Consider the following 6108-nt stretch of genomic DNA (forward strand, 5'->3'; position numbering starts at 1 on the left):
GCTCATGCGGTCTGTCCTGTGTGGATGACATGGAGGAGTACGGGATCAGAAGGGCCTCATTCTGTATTGACAAAGAGACTTACATGTAGACGTGTACCATTAAATCCAAAAGGGATTCATGCAGAATCATTTTGTTTTAACGTCAGTGGATTTAATTAAATGCTTAATACTTTTAAATGCTTACTTGTGTATGTCTTTCCTCATTTTTTAATATAATCTTATTATTGAAACAAGCCCAAACCTTGCTTGACTTTAGAGATGTCCTGTGCGTGTGTTAATGGTGGATAAAGTGAAAGGAATCCAAAGTTGAAAATTAGATTGCATGGATTGTAGGAAGAATTGCCAGTTTCCTTCACCAAAGCCCTTTATTTATTTTTGAATGGCAGCACAAGCCCCATAGCAACTAATTCTGTGCCTACCCACTGGAACCCCAGATTCACCAAATACAATTTGTAAGAGTAGTTCCAACTTCCGGAGAGAAAACAAACCTCTCAAATTGTCTCAGAATCAGGTAACTTCTCTAAAATCACTTTGAATGACACATGTAAAACAATGACCCCTAGTGGTGAAAAGCCAAACCTAATTAAGACTACGCTCTGAATGGGTAGGGGTAGGAATGCATTCAGTTGCAAGACAAGAAGCTTCTAGGTAGAGAACACACAGCCATCCAGCCTTGTCTCCTAACTCAGCAGTTACACTGGAGTAACTCCCAACCCCCCATATCTCATAGAAACGTAGAATTAGACCAGGAAGCGATCTTCTAACTTCTCTCTCAATATAGCAACACTATGCACAGTATTACTTCTAGCTACACATCCAACTCCTGCCTAAAAATCCCCTTACTGGATAAGTTGTAGTGGGCATGTATCTTTGTTTTTTTCTTTCTGAATAATAGTAAAACTCTTCTTTGTTTTGTTTTGTTGGTTTGTTTGTCTTGTTTTGTTTTGTTTGGGTGGGGTGGGGGAAGAATTTTCCTATGTGCCTAATTTTGTGAAGTGGGTAGAAGGCAGAGAACATTACTCTACTTCTCAATACATAAATGGGATGAGGAGTAACCTTCTCTCGGCTCCCTTACAGTTAAGATCTAAGCACATGGGCTAAGAGTGGTAGTTGTATACTAGTATTTCTGCTCAGGAATGCGAATCTGGAATGAGTGCATGTGCACGTAGCATGTGCAAAGGTAATGTCTAGAAGCAGAGGTGATCTAGCATATTGAGTGCCATCTCCTCACCAAGTCATTTCATTCCACCCTTTAGGATGTCTCGATTCTCTCCCTTTCTAAGTTGGCTCCTCCAAGCTCTCAACACCCTATAACATCCTAGCAATCCTTTTGCTTAGAGGCTCAAAGTTGGTTTCTCTTCCTTGCAATATGAATCCTCATGGACGTCTGTTAACCTCATCATTGGGATTCACTTTCTTGTTATAGATTCCCATCAAACCTTCTTTCTGCAATGCTATATTCCTTTGATATGAGTGGAAATTCTTAAGGTGTTCCCATTATTTCTTCAAACCCTTAGTATTAAACACTTCTATCAGGATAGAAAGCCATCCATAGAAAGTTAAGTAACTAGACAACAATTACTTAGATATTCTAATCAATTTGGAGGTTCTGTTATTATTGAGGCAAAGATTATAAAATGGGTTCTATTGGGGATTGTGTTCAGGATAATTACCTGAGACTTCTATGAGCGGATCATATTTCCCATACAAACTTCTCATTTTAACCATGAGCTCTTGGGATTTTAGGGTAATGAAAAGAAAAAAAGAAGTTAGCTTATCAATAGTACCTCATAAAAATTTGTCAAGATTATGGTGCCTCCTAGCATCATGGGAGTAGGTGATGTGATAGTCAAGCTTAAGGGTATAACATGTCTTATTTCTTCCTCGAAGGGACCTTCTCTAATATTCCAGTTATCTAACTAGCCATCTTCACCCACCTCCTACCTATCCTTAGCACCCTAGCATCTCAGACCTCGATTCAAGAGCATTAATAATAAAAACAGGGAAACTTTATCTACTTCAATCCCAATATATATCTCCAAAATACCTGACTTTCTTGTATTCACTAGAGCCTTTAAACTTTCCCAATTCATCTGGACACAGGTCCTAGCATGAAGAAAGATCCCCTACCTAAATCAATAGTAGTGCTCTCTAAGTATTTTCACATGAAAATAAGAGTGGGCCCGTGTTTCATAACTCTTCCATAGCAAATAGAATACAAATGAAACATGGAATTATATGATTTAAAGCTAAAAAAGATACCAAAATCATTCTGGAAATGCAGAGAGTAAGAGGCGATGCCATACACTGCAGAGGATTTTGAGGCAGAACAAAAGCAGCTAACAATCTTCAGTCCTAAAAACTGAATACTCAGCATGGCTTGTTCCAATTCAACTGGGATTTCTTTCTTTTTAAAGCTCATTAAAATAGTCCATATTTCTATCCAGAGTCATCTGTCTTTAATTCTCATTATACAAAAAAATTTTTATTCTGAAAATCAACAATATCTGAGTGTTGTGTGTGTGTGTATGTGTGTGTGTGTGTGTGTGTGTGTGTGCTGAGTCATGATTATTCAGCATGAGGGTAAGGGTGTGTTTAATGCACTCAGAAGAGGGTACAGGCTGGCACACACACACACACACTGTAACCCTACTTCTGGGAATGCTTAATAATTTGTACATAATTTTTCACTTTTGCTATTATTGAGTTGACAGAGAAAAAAGTCTGTTATGTGCTACCCAAGAAAATTAACCTGAACACCACATGTCTCATGATGTTTGACATCAAGGACAGGTTAACAAAAAACAAGCGTATGCATGGGTTATTTGCATGAATCTCCAGTTTGCCAGTGCTTTCATGTGTTGCCATCTCCAGTTCTATAAACAGGAAATGAACAGCCCCACACATCTCCCCTTAAACAGGTAGTGCATTCATTGTTTTTAAATGCAATGTTTAAAAAGAAGGAAACCTTACCTTTTGTAACAGCATGGATGGGCCTGGAGAATATTATACTTAGTGAAATAAGCCAGTCAGAGAAAGACAAGAACCATATGATTTCACCAGTGATCAAAATAAACTAACAAAGAAAACAGAAACAGACTCTTAGATGCAGAGAACAGACAGACAGCAGTCAGAGGGAGGAGAGTTGAAGGTCTGGATGAAAGGGTTAAAAAATAAAACAAAAACAAACAAACAATTAAAAAACCTCATAAACACAGAAACCAGTATGGTGATTACCAGAGAAAAGGGGTATTGAGAGGAGGTAGAAAAGGGTAAAGGAGGGATAAATGGTGATGGAAGGAGAAAAAATGGAATGCATCATTATTGGAGATAATCATGGATCTGCTATACACATACAACCCACTTATTCAAAGCTTTCAAAAGCAGGTAATGGTCCTATTGAATAAATCTAACTGACCTTTTCGTAGCCAGGCCTTATGCATGCATCAGAAACAATTTCATGCCATAGTAAAATTTTGTAGCCAATAGAATCAGACTGTGCTATTGAGAAAAAAGCTATCAACAAACCCAAGTGTCTTTATCAGAATTAAAAATCTCAAAATATCTATAGCAAGAGCTTTGCAAGAAATCAAAGTAACAATCTACAGAAAGCGAAAGGGAAGCAGAGTGAACATTAATGGCCCTGTCACTGCCAGCCTGTACCCTCTTCTGAGTGCATTAAACACACCCTTACCCTCATGCTGAATAATCATGACTCAGCACACACACACACACACACACACACACACTGTAACCCTACTTCTGGGAATGCTTAATAATTTGTACATAATTTTTCACTTTTGCTATTATTGAGGAATAATTAACAGAGCACAATATGCAGATTTTCAGAGTCGAGTTGGATCAGTTTAGACAAATGTCTGCCCCTGAGAACTGATCACCCAAATCTAGATAGAGAACATGTTCAACTCCTCAAAACTGTGCTGTTGCCCCTTTCAGTCAACCTTCTCTCCCACCCAGGCAGCTACGGCCCTGATTTCCTTCACCTTAGATTACTTTCGCCTACTTGTGAACTGTATATAAATGGAAAAATGGAGTATGTACTCATTTTTCTTACCCAACACATTCCACTAAATTTATTTTCGAACTCAGTAATGGGTTGCAACCTCCACTTGGAGAAAATTTTGCTGAAATGTATACCATAAACTAGTGTGCATCTGATTAGCTTCGTGTGAAAAAAAATGCAAGTTTTTAGGCCTCTCCCACGGAGATGCTGATTAAATAGATTACTGGGGCCTATTGCAGGCCAACTAAGCATACATCCTAGTGTGGATCTGATGCAGGTTATTCAAGGACTATATTCTAATACAGTTTACAGCCAAGTTTCTCAATCATGCTACACAATGCTTTCATCATGTCACCACCTTTATCCTATTTAAGGAAATACAATGAGTCCTCTTTACTGCCTACTGAATCAAGCCAAAATACCTCCGCTGACATGTGAAGCCCTCCATCAAAGGTCTTGCTGTCCTGGCGGATACTCTTTCCTATTACTCAGCAACAATCTCCATTGTCATCAGTCTCCTTAGTGACCCACCCCTTCCCCCTGCCCATTCATTCCCACACTGCAGAATCTAATGCTATTGTTTTTGCCTACATTCAGAACCTAGCAATGCTCCTTACACTGAATAACAGCCTCAGATCAGTATTTTCTGGAAACTGTGATGGTGGTGGGGGGAGCACCTGCAGTAGCCCAGTCTGCAAGGCATCAGAGCCTCCTTCAGGTGGACTGATTGTCCTGTGTTAATTCTTCTCCACAAAAGTGCTCTGTGCTATTTCCCTGATTAAGAGAACATCCTTTGGCTCTACCACCTTGTTAGAACTTGGTGGTATGTGGGCTCCTGGTATATTTGGAAAAAGATGGGTCTTAATTCTCTTTATACCTTCTTACTCTGCAAATAGAAGAGAAGCCTCTTGAGTTAGTGAAATAAAAGCTGTAGAAATAGATCATTAAATGAAGGGAACGGAGGTAGACTAAAGATAGGAGGCTATAGAAGCTAAAGGAAAACTTGAATTTACAGTTCTTGAGTTCTAATCTCTTCTTTCTGACCCACATGGAACACTTCAAAGGTGTATGGATACCAGCATTCAAAGAACTCTCTCAATTATATTCATTCATTCTTTTACCCATCCAACACATATTTTTAAGTTTCTACTATCTCTAAGATGCATTTTTAGACACTGAGACCATAGCCACAAGTAAAACAAAGTCCGGGTCCTCAAGGAACTTGCATTCTAGGGGAAATAAAGACAGTAAACCTATCAACATATAGAGTGACAGATCATTATGGTCAAGGGGAAAAAAGAATATACTATTAACAAATGTGTTGGTTTGTTTCTCTAAGCAGATATAAAACTCACTCAGGACAGTAGTGTGTCTCCTATGCCACCTGAGACTTTACAAGACCTCACACTGTAAATGACATATTTAATTTCATCATTTATGTTTCCAGCAAGTGTTTATTTTCTGACTATAAACATTGTGGCTGACTGAAAAGCTTACTAGAGTCTGTTCCCTTGGAGAATGCTATAAAGTGACTACTCCATAATTATGGAGACAATCCATCTAGAAAAAGGACAATCAATATAAGTAAAGGACAACATGAGTGATCACCCCTCTCCTATCTCTAAGATTAATATCTTTGAGAGGAAGGGAACTTCAGGTGAGAGCCCCCTTTATTTTAGAAAGGAATAGCAATGGAGTATTATTTTATTAAACTTATAATCATAAAAAATAAAGCAAGTCTTTTAAAATTCCCTTTGGAAATAGGTCCAAAGATTTCAGAGATATTGTTAGTAGTAGTTGTCACTGGCAGTAAAGAGAACATGAGCCTATATTCCTTATTCTCAGCCCAGTTCTTTTTCTATGATGTCAAAGAGATCTACCAGAAGCTAAAGACTTTCTCCTCAAACCCTTAAGGTAACCAGACTGCTTAGTCAGCAGTTCTCAACCTGTGGGTCGCGACCCCTTTGGCGGTCGAACGACCCTTTCACAGGGGTCGCCTAAGACCATCCTGCATATCAGATATCTACATGACGATTCATAACAGTAGCAACATTACAGTTATGAAGTAGCAACAAAAATAATTT

The sequence above is a fragment of the Myotis davidii genome, unplaced genomic scaffold, assembly GCF_000327345.1.
Source record: "Myotis davidii unplaced genomic scaffold, ASM32734v1 scaffold332, whole genome shotgun sequence".
Lineage (NCBI taxonomy): Eukaryota > Metazoa > Chordata > Mammalia > Chiroptera > Vespertilionidae > Myotis > Myotis davidii.